Below are 12,090 nucleotides of genomic sequence, written 5' to 3'. Positions count from 1 at the left end.
TCGTTGTTTTCTTCTCTTTCTCTTGGGCACTAGAAGTGTATCCTTTAAGGACTCAGGATCTTGAACTAGGTCAGTAGTTGATATGCTTGGTTGGGCCTTAGCATTCTCTTTATGTGGCATGTCGCCATGGGATTTTGCTACGGCCTCACTAGGTTGAACAACCTTGCTAGGTTGCGAGGGTTCAACTACCTCTCTTTTTGGAGAGTCTAGCTATCCAACTAATTCTCCTTTGTTCAGCCTTGCATTCAATTGCGTTGACAGTTACTCCTGGTTAGGCATTTGCTCTAGATTTTTGTCCTTACCTATTAGAACTTGTCTCCATTGCTTCTTGTCAAGGTGAGTGTTGTGTTTAGAGCTGTTGTTCTCTTGCTCTGGAGGTTTGGGTGACTCTAATGTAGAACCATAAGACAATTTAGGGTTTTTGTCATGTAGGCTTGGAAGAAACCAATTGAAGAAGTCAGGGTTGTATTGATGGGAAGCATAGAGATCTAGGATTGCAGGGTCTTGAGTGAGGCAGAAGACATATGCACTGACATCAAGTACCATGCTCCCTACTCCTAGCCTGCTAGCCACGTGTAGATCTTGTTCTAGAAGCACTTTATCATACAAGGGATGTTTTTGGACAGTGGTAGAAAGCTGGACATCATGGACAGTTGCCAACACTCTCAATGAGGTCGGGGCAACGTACGTGGAATCATGTATTGATGTCGAAAGGGCTTTCCTTTGCTCAGCAAGTGTCATTAGTCGACTGCCAAACTTTGGTTGGAGTACCAATTTTGTGCAAAGGTACCTTGTCCTTTCCCTTTTCGTTTGATTGCTTCAAGATTTTCCTTATTTATCTTATATAGAGCTGTATAAAATGAGGGTGTCAAGCGCAATTCTCTAGCTGTGGCTTTTGGGATGTCCTTCATGACTTCTTCAACAATAACTGCATAGTAGAAACAAACATGTTGCTGCTCATACCAAGTCAGTGGTTTAGCTATGAGCTTTGTGTGCTCTGGTGTTGGCCTTCCGATGTCCACATGGACGTATACACATGTGATGGCTATCAACTTGTGATAAAGCTTCACCATGCACTTCATCTCTAGTTCATTGGTTAGATGTGCCATTTCTTTGGCCAAGTCTTCGAGAGATTTATCCTCAAGCCTAGGATTTAGGTGCTTTGGAAGGATTGGAGGTGTCAAGGAAGTTTGTTGCAACATCTCTTCCAAAGGTGAATTGCTAAGGACATGTTCTGCAATGGGTGTTGTCATGGCCAAAGGTTGTGACTACTGTGGTCCCTGACTGGAAGTAGTGGTGGCTAGTTCAGTGGACTGGCTACCATTGGTAGACTGAGGTGTCAAGTCCTTAGGTAGATCAGAAGTGGTCGTGTCTTTTGTTACCCTTTGTGCATTCACTCGTGCAAGTTGAGCAGTGGCACGAGGCTACTGCTGCCATGCTTCCTGTGTCCATTTAGGTGAAGAGGATATAGCAAAATTTGGGACTCCCACGTGGACTTGGCACTGACTGGAGAATTTACTCGTGATTGTTAGACAATTCTATCATTAGCTTTGTTGAGCAATCAACCTTATCATGAGCAATGTTGTGCCTGTGGTGCTCATTAGCCTCTTGGGAAGTCAAAGGCTCCTTGGGCACTAGTGGACCTTGTGCATGCTCGACAGTTACCTCTGATATCTGCTTGCTAAGCACACTAGGCTGAGGATCTACTTTTTGATAGGTCATGTTTGGTTTCTTGATTTCAATCATGAGGGGATCAATCACTCCAATATTTTTGGTTCGAGACTTGGATTTTTGTTTAGGTTTCCTCCTACGCCTCTTTGCTTTTGACATAATTTGGGCTTCTGACAGAGGTGGTTTAGCAGGGGGTTTTGGTACCCAAATCCCTCGATTTCCTGCATAATATCCTTGAGCACGAAGCAATGCCTTGGATATCCATCGCGGCATTGTGCTAGCTCTCCATCGATGCCTTCGTCTATAAGGCTCGGGATTCTTTCGTGGTCTTCTACGATATTTGTAAGTCCAAACCCTATCCTTGGCCTTGTCTCCTAACCTTTTTGTTTCAAGTATGGCCTCACTTACTGGTTCTCTCTGTTCAACCTGCACTTGTATCAACTCTTTCAACAACTCCTTGCTCTCATTACTAGGCTTGCTTGGTATGTTAGAATGATCCTTGCCCTTCCCTCGAGGTTTGGTGAGGCCACCCTTGCTAAAAGTCGTGATTATCCTCACACCTAGTAGTGTTAGGTGTATCCTCTGTGCTATATAGTCGACTTCACACTTCATTGCCTTTTTGAAGGGTCTTCCTAGGAGGATTTCCTTTCCACAATTCTCGCCATTTGGAGGAACATAGAATAGGACTGGCAAGCTTTCTGTTTCAATAGTTACAAGGATTCTACACTTCCCTAGAAGTGTTTATGGGTGTTCCCCGTAAGGATTAAGAGAGTAGAGTCCATGCTTCATAAGTCAAGATATTGAAATCTGCTCCATCAATCAGAGCATCGATAGTATGCTCTCTTTTTGCAGTGAGTTTGACCTTAAGATAAGCAGGTGGTACTATGTCCTCATTTTCCGAGTCTTGGCTTGTAAATTTAAGCCTTCTAACAAATGCCCTTGAGTCCTCAATTGCACGACAAGGTGTGGATTCTCCACCGATGTCTTGGGTCGTTTGGGCAGTGCTGCTCAAGGTACATCTCTCGTCAAGAGTGTCATGTCTAGTCATCTTCGCATTTGTAGATTGCTGATGTTGCATTTTGCTCTGACTAGACACGGTCTGAACACAATGTCTTTGTGTTCTCGTGGTGTGGCCTTTTTGCCCTTGATGGCTAAATTGGCCCATTGATGTTCTAGGGTCTCTATTCCTCTCTATTCATGTATGGGCTTTTGGTCGCTCTTTTGCAAGTGAGAATCCATGCTCGTGTAGAGCCATCACTACACTAGGGTCCAATTTGGAGGACCTGTCCACGACGCGTATTTTCTCTCCAACCTACTTGAGGGAGGTGCGGAGGAAACAGAGCCCCCTCTGTGGGGGTCCAGGGGGGCAGTCCCCCCTGGCTTGTAAGGCCATTATGGTAAATGCCATGCGCAATTTGGAGGACCATTTATAGCCAAATTTTGAACTACTTGCTCTAAATTTCAGCCCAGTGATGGATTTGTGATGTGCCTTTAGCTCTAGTAGTCTTTGGGGTCAATCTCGGGATTGAGCTGCGTTAAATTTTGTGTTCTAGATGCCTGCCCGATTTTGACAGTTTTCTGTCCGATTTTCAAGAGTCCGATTATATCAGAATCGGACGTCCAATTTTGGGTTGGCCCGATCGGCCCAGTGGTCTGATTTTGGTCACGTCCGACTCTAGGAGTCCGATCGAAAAAGTGGTCTGATTTTCGAAGTGGTCCGATTCTGGAAATAAGATCGGATAGGGTGGTCCGATTCTAGTATTCGAATGGTCCGATTCTGGAACTGGTCCAATTCTGGGAATCGAATCGAAAAAGTGGTCCGATTTTCAGAGAGGTCTGATTTTCAGAGTGGTCTGTTTCTGGGACTCGAACGGCCTGGTCTGATGGCGTGGATGACGGCCCGCGAGTTGCACGCGATGCCTCTAGGTCAACGTCAACTCCACCGAATCATCCAGTGCCTTCGAGATAGGTGCAAAACACTACAAGGAAATGCTAGACATGCTTGGAATCACTGTGGTGCTCGAGTCAAACGGCACTCCAAGAATCTGTGCCCCTATTTCCCTTCTTGAGTCTGTTATACAGCAATAGAAAACCCTATTGTTTGCTTCTTTTTCTTTGTTTTTTCCAACCCTAAATGCATACAGATTACAAAGCAATCACCTACACTACTCCAACATGCTTTTCCAAATCCAAAAAACCAAAAACCTACTTGCTAAGGAGATCGAATACCTCTTCAAACTCCCTCACTTCCTACCTATCTACCTCAAGCACCGGTTCGGGGAAAACCCTACTTCAATACTCAATTCGAAGCGCGCAAGTGCTCAAGGCTTGAATCCATTCGTCCAAACAACGTAACCAAAATGTGGGAGCTTTCGCTCAACCGCCGAGACCCATGGACCACTTATCGTTCAAGCATTCCAAGTCGAGCACTAATGGCTACCTCTCACATAGCTGACGTGCCATCCATATCTATGGGTGTAGTGAGCTTACCTCCATGCCGATCAAGTTACCTCCTCTCCCGCACACTCCGATAGCTCCACGATCCAAGTGCAAGCTCCATCCTTAAGCTCCACGCTCCAAGCTCTATAGCCACAAGCAAGAGAAGAGAAGAGAAGAGAAGAGAAGAAGAGAGGAAAAGATGGAGAGCTTCTCCTCCCCGGTTCCTCACCCTCACACACTCACTCCCTCACACTCTCACACTCCCTCTCTCAAGCACAAGCTCAAGCAAGCAAGAATAAGAAGAAGAAGAAGAAGAGGAGAGCCACTTTTGGCCACACACAAGAATGAGCTTCTCATTCCATTTTTGGCTTTTATACATGCCCTACTCCTCCTTGGGCGGTCTTCCCCTTTTTACATGACCGGCCATTGGCCTAGGTCCTATTTTCCTATTTCCTTCCTATCCTTCTTGCTTCTTCTCCACCGCCCATCTATCTTTACAATTTGCACAGGAGAGAGCCTGGCACTCTTTTACAAGATTTCAGGATGCGCCTTTGTGTTTTAAAATGCACCTTTCCCCTTTTGCATTTTCCTTGGACTTTTAAGGTTGCCCTTGCACTTTTGGCCTTTTCTCGTTTTCTTTCTTCAGTGGGGCTACCTTTTTTCTGCCTTTGCCCTGTGTCTTTTTTATTTTCTTTTGCTTTCTTTGTGTTGGGGTTAACATGCTTATCAAGACATCCATTATGCATAGATTGAAGAATCCCATAGTTTGTAGAATTTTCATCCATGTTGAGGTATAAAGTAATATAGGAAAACTACAAATGAAAAACTTGGAGATATGCTTGGAATATCGAATCCAAGACAGTCATGTACACAACAATAAGTCATTGGCTATATGGGCATTGACATCAAATCTCTTTCTCCAATAGGACTTTCTTTGGAAGATTTCAAGTGAATGAGTGATTGAGGAGGGAGCCCAAGAATAAATAGGCAAAAAATATGATTAAAATTGTTCAAGTTGACCAGCCTCAAAATAGCCAAAAATAATAATTGGCGAGCTAGATAATGCAAGGCAGCTGAAATCAAAGGCAAATAGGTTGGTACCCACTGACCAATACACAAAAAGAAATGCATAGCTCACAAATATGCATACAGACTCACTCACAAGCTAACTAATCTCCTAATATTCTCTCTTAGATCATGGGTAATCTGGTACTATACATTATACAATGATCATGACTCATCATAGTACATACAACAAGGAGGATCAAAGTAGAACTATGTATATCCATGTAGTGAGTGGCTAGCCCACCACCAAGATGCCTTGAAGAGAATGTGATGTTGATGCTAACCATTTCAGAACCTAAAAATAGTGAAGTATCGTATCAACTCTCTATGTTTGTCAACAATGCCTTGTAGTAGCATACATGATCATCTTGTCAACAAGGCCTCTCAGCATATGTGACTATGGATTTCCCACCTTCCACAAGATTGCCAAAGTGTACACTTAGGTGGACTCAAACTAGGAGCCAATTCCACTCTTAGTCAAGGAATAGCCCATGGTGAACCTTGATGTTGACCCCAACTCCAAAAGTTTGAAACTTGCTAGACCTCAGTTGATGTGAAGGAAGGAACATTCCTCTCTAGATCCTTCGCACCTCTATACCTCTATAGATGAGGCTCATTTATCCCATCTCACCACTCTCTCTAACACTCCAGAGTCGTGAGAGATGATTGCATCACTTGCACTAGAAGGTAGCTAAAGGGTCCTTCATTAAACTCCGGAGAGAGCTTGCAGAGTACAATGTCCAAAATATGTGCCTTTGGAAGAGCCGATTGTGTATATCAAAGCTGATCCTATACCCATGTACATGAAGCAAGAAGGATTTAACAATAACTTTAGAATTGAACTTCATCTATTGAAGCTTTCCATAGATAGTCATTGCACCCATGCTTGATGTCTCTCATATAACATCTAAAGCTTATCCCACACCTCTAAAGTGGTTTGACACGAGGTAACTTTGAAACTGGTGCATTTAACCACCTTTGTCCCAATTTGGAGAGTGGAGGTTCAAGGTCCTCTGATTGTATCTATCATCACTAAAACTACTAAAAAATTTTATGAAACCTTAAGAGATAGTTTGTTATTAATCCTATTATAAAACTAGTATTGTGTATCTATTACATAAGTATCTATTAAATTCTTCTATTCAAAAAGTAAACTTACACTAAGGGATTTATAAATTATGGTATAAGTCACACTAGGGTCAAGATAATGTCACAAAAATTATCACATAGGGATATATAAAACATGCCATGAACACACGCTATATATAGGATTTATAGATAGTGACCCCCCTCCCCCCAAGACACTGGCTCTCTAGCACTAGCCAAGACCTCTCACACTCTAAGACAACCCCCACACACGGCCTCGTGGCTAGGAGTGTCTAAGGCACACTCTACTCTAACTATTAATATGGATATTGCGTTTGTAGTGGAACTTAGTCCAATGATTGCCTTCCGTTCTCCTTAGAGGGAGATCCATACATTTTGGTATACTACACCACATAGCACAAACATAGGGAGGCAACCTCTCGGCAAAATCAATATCGCGGCCCCATTGCAGCTCTCCTACACCCTAGGGATTGACCCCAGGATGCATTGCCTCAACATAAAGAACATATGAACATACTCTACTCTTTGATTTTGAACAATCCAAGAGACTTTAAAATTTCCTCACCAAGCACTTTTCCCAAGAAACGATTGTCTAGCCTACAACAAGGGTATCCTTACACACTCCACATTGGTCATTTATTAGTCAATCAAGTTCTGTGCATCTAGGTTTTATACCATGCGGCATGCAAAATGTAAGAGTGTATGACCATTGTGCCAAATACTTTTATGACTAGAAATCAGCCATGTGGTGTGCAAAGACAATCCTTTAATGATTTTCAACCTACCGTTATTGCGGCGTTAGTAGAGCCTAGCATCGAGTTTCCTCGTGCTACTAGTCTCCTTAAACTTAAATCATTATCGACCTACATGCTATGCATAAACCAAATGAATCAAAATTTGATGTATTTTATCAACCCCTTACTTTTACAGTCCCTCTTTCCCCTAACCGTTTAGGTTTTGCAACGTTGCATAGGTGTAGGGTTCATTTTTATGTCATTTTTCATGTAGAAACCAATAAAAACGCACTCAAACACGACTAAAATAAATCTTAATCCTCATGCCTTAGTCTTGTTACACATTCACAATCATGAATCATATTTTTTCCAAATCATTGAGCGAAAAAATCTATTTTTTCTCCCATTTTCTCTATTTTTCCTTATTTATTTACCCAAAATTATGATATTTGAGAATTATTAGTTTTTCTTTATGAAATGTGCTCAGCATTATTTCCCTATCAAATTTCATCTCATATGACCCCAAAAAACCCAACAAAATTCCCAATTTTCTTCATTTCATAAAAACTGCAACTTGTGAGTTTTGCGTGTTTTGCAAAAAATCATTACATCATTAAATTTTTTGGTTTTCTTCTATATTTCAGAGAGAATGCAACATAGGAAGTCAAGAAAAATCATTATCAAACACTTCCTTCAACCATTTTTCATAAAACAAAAAGAAGGATCGCTTACGCATAAGAACCGCGGGTTTCGAGGCACGTATCTGAAAATTGGGAGGCCACTGAGGCTTCTCCTTTTCCACTGACACACTCTCCTACCTTATCTATGTCCTCTAACACTTCAACATCATCATTTGATCCAAATTTGTCATCACACCCTACCCATTTCTCTCTTGAATTGATCCATATGAATGGGCAGCATGAGGAGAGAGGAGAGAGAAAGACTAAAAATCAAAATTTCATTCCCTTCATCATATTGCACATGGTTACCATCAAAATCTTGCCCTCTTTGCATAGATTAGGAATCTCCCTCTCTCTCTCTCTCTCTACATGATTGAGCATCTAAGAGGCACACAAATCCCCAAAAAATGGGGCACCAATCAAAAAATACCCCCTCCCTACATCTCCTCATGTTTTTTGTATGTTTTCTTCATTTAAAGTTTCATTTATAAAATATCCACTTCAAATAACCACTTTCACACTCATGTGGAAGGGTTTTCGGCTTGTTTGGGGATGCAAATAGACTTCGATTCGCGATCCAACTAGACGGCTGGCTTCGCAACATCGAAATCTATAAACTTGAGCCACGTCAAGCACTTTATAGCTCCTGGATCCAGTAGCTACTTTAGAATGTTGAACCTTTCAGGGATTAAATAGGGGGTCAAACGACCTCTGATCGACAAACCGAGACTTGCATTGAATTCTTGACGTCGAAATGTATCTCAAAAAACTCCAACTCACTCATCTTCCAATGTTGAATTTTTCATGAAAATTGCCTCTTTGACACCTCTCGGACACTTTGCGGCTCCAAAAGAGGCTCAAACGCTCCATGAACGGGTCTAAATCGGGTTCTAAAATCCAGCTCTCACAAGCCATCCAAACATGCATCCAATATATCATCATCATCAATTTGCACTTTTATATATCCAAGAGTGTCAACAATGCTGTTAATCTTCAATGCATAATCATTAATATATAGATTGCCACATGACATTGTTTAACTTAGACTTCAACTACAACTTTCTAGCTTTGGCATTTGTACCGAAGAGTTTGACAAGGTTATTCCATGCTTTGAAAAGACTATACGTATCCTATATATGTCCAATCAGGATGGTAAAACTAAGTACTTGGCTAATGCGCTACATGTATCAAATATTACAAAAAACTTCGTTTTTATTGGTGAGAAATACTGATGGAAAGCTAGTATATAGTTTTTGGAGCACCTTGGCTCCCTTCCTTAAATGCCTTGGGGCATTGCATTTTTCTCTGGTAACCTTGGAGCCTCAATATTATCTCCTTCAATGTAATAGCAATAACCTTTACCCATAAGAAAATTGGTCATTCTAAACTTCCAAGCATGGAAGTTGTGCTTGTCGAGCTTGTTGCTAATAATCTAATTAAATCCCTAATACATTGTGCAACAAAATCAACAAATCTGACTTTATCAATAACATGCTAATTTAGGTAAACTATCGCACATACTGAACTCAATATATAAGCATACCCTAAGAAACACTTGTAACGCCTAATAGTATCCAAGTACTCTGACATACCCACTACCTATAACATATTTTCAAAATGACAAGGCTTGTAGAGTTTGTGAATCTTATGAGATTTGTATATGAATAGTCTCAAAATACTAAATAGATCGAAGGTCTACAACATTCTCTTGAGCACTTCAAGCTTATGAAGAGGGCTTGTCAATTGGAGATTGTATGAGAGAGATCTCCACAAGTATACTCCACAGTAGGGTTTTCTTGTAGACTTATGCTTGTGGCTCCTAGTTGTTATAAGATCCGAGATACATGCTCGACTTTCTTATATACTTAAAATATATATGGTGAATATTATGCTGACGTACAAAGAGAACACATGATGAGAGAAAAGAAATATGTAGAGCGAGAGCGAGAGAGAGAGAGAGAGAGAGAGAGAGAGAGAGAGAGAGAGAGAGAGAGAGAGAGAGAGAGAGAGAGAGAGAGAAATTGACAACACACTAGGGATTGGAAGATGGGCCAGTCCCCCCCCCCCCTTGTGGAGTTATATTATTGCCAAGGAGCAAGCTCCTCCGTTACACATAAACTACTTCTTACTTGTAGATCTTGGAAACAAGATCATACTTTCTTGCATAGTATACAACCAACTAACACTTGCGCAACTTGGAAGTTGGCATCTTTTGATCCTTCTTGAGTCTCCTTCTCACCTACACAATATGTATAGGGCTCTCCTCTAAGTGCTTGGTATCAGCAGAGCTTTCGCAGCACCTGCACTTTCTCTTCTCCTCTTGGAACTTGATTTCAGTAGAGCTTCCGCAACACTTGCACCTTCTCTTCTCCTCTTAGGACTTGATTTCAGCAGAGCTTCCGTAGCACTTCCATAGACTCTTCTCCTCTTGGATGCATGCAAAGTGATGCTTCCTTTACCTCCCTCATACCCAAGGAGAGCCTCCTTTTTTATAGGCTTTCAAGAGCTTCTTTTCTTGGAGAGAGACTTGAGTTGATCTTCATACAAGATGTGGCTGTTTCAAGACCTACTCTGCAACACCAATTTCGAGATATCTCTCTGTGCAGATGAAAAAATGTCCAACAAAAAAGTTATAGATCTTGTTGTTTGCAATAACCCTCACGACCCGTTTTTAGAGATCGTCTTTCTATCATGAGATATTTTAAAAATGGATTCACCATATCTTTTTTTTTTTAAACAGCTTCTCAAACTGTACTCTTAACTTGTGGTCCATGCAACCACCTTAAAGAGAGTTCATTAAATTGCCTTGGGCCTCAACCTTAAGATTGACTTCCACACAAAAGCTTGTGTCCTTTTAGACCTTAGAAAGAGAAAATCACTTCTCTCCTCACTTCCAGAGGATCGTGTCTCTTGTCTTTTGTAGTGAGAGAATTACCTCTCTTGTCTTTCTTAATGAAAGAAAAGACCTTAAACCTTGACTTGTAAGGGAGAGGATGACCCCAAATGAATACAATGCTCATTACACACAAGTAAACATTCCCAGGCGTCCCTGGATGCACACATAAATACATATATACAATGCTAATGCACTTCCTCTTCTTAGAACTTAATCCATCTTCATTAATGTGTAACTCCTTGGTTTTGTGTACACTCTTACACTTGACAAACACTTATTTCCCCCTTCATAACTTGTACTGCCTGTACCAGATATCCCTGTCACAGTATTTTGATCACCCCATTAAGTGATGCACTAGGAATATTGATCTCTAAATAGTCTCATGGCCATGCTAGATCATCATCAACACTTAAAGAAAAGTGAGTCATTAATTTATTAACATAAAAATTTTTAAATAGAGAATACATAATAAGGAATCAATTTAGTGACATCCCTCTGGCTTCTAAACAGTTTCCCTCAAACTGTAGAGAGGATACATAGTCCTTAAGAAGATCCAGAAAGTCTTGTAGTTCTCTCTCAGTCTCATAAATTGACCGTCCAATGGGGGATAATTCTTAAACTTAACCAGATACTTCTATAATACCTGACTTGACCTTAGGGTATTGTTCTTATGGTGTAAAATTATTTCAAGCACAAGGAACTCTTCTATTTCTTCTATGTCGGGTAAATCTTCCTTGATTGGTTCCATTGGAGGTTCTCCAATATAGGAATGTAGCAAACTTATATGAAAAGCATTATGAATGTCCCAATGACTTGGTAGATCCAAACAAAAAGTCACATCATTTATCTTATCTGTGATCTTGAAAGGGCCATAATAGCGATTAAAAAGCTTAACCACTTTACCATTTTGACCTTTCTGCTTCTTCAAGTGAGCCTTCTCAAACTTAAGAAGAACATATTGTCCCAACTTGAGATCTAACTTACGACGATGCTTATCAGCTTCACGTTTATGCTTCTCTTGTGTCCTTTGGATAGTAGCTTTTACTTGAGTGAAAGTTGTATCAATGTCTCTAACAAACTCATTTGATACAAATATCTTATCCTTCATAATAAGAATGGGTGGTAAATGAGGCTTACCATAGATGATCTCAAAGGGTGCCTTACAAGTACTCGAGTGCACCGTATTATTGTATGCAAACTTTACTAAAGGAAAATGTTTTTCCCATTCTCTTTCATTATCAGAAACATGGATTCCAAAAGGTCTAGAACAATAGAATTAGCATTTTCACTCTATCCATCCATTTAAGGATAATAAGAGGATGAAAACTTTAACTTTGTCCAGAGGTTCTTGAAGAGAGCTTGCCAAGAGAGACTGGTCATGCTGGGATCTTGATCACTTATAATGGACTTAGGCATACCATGATGCTTGAAAATATGAGCAATGAATAGCTTAGCCATATGATCGACTTTGATTGTCTTTTGCACAGGTATAAAGTGA

The sequence above is a fragment of the Lygodium microphyllum genome, chromosome 22 (assembly GCF_053477565.2).
Source record: "Lygodium microphyllum isolate KBCC chromosome 22, Lygodium_microphyllum_v1.1.10, whole genome shotgun sequence".
Taxonomy (NCBI): domain Eukaryota; kingdom Viridiplantae; phylum Streptophyta; class Polypodiopsida; order Schizaeales; family Lygodiaceae; genus Lygodium; species Lygodium microphyllum.
The sequence above is the reverse complement of the archived record's forward strand: the minus strand, read 5'-3'. Positions refer to the sequence as shown.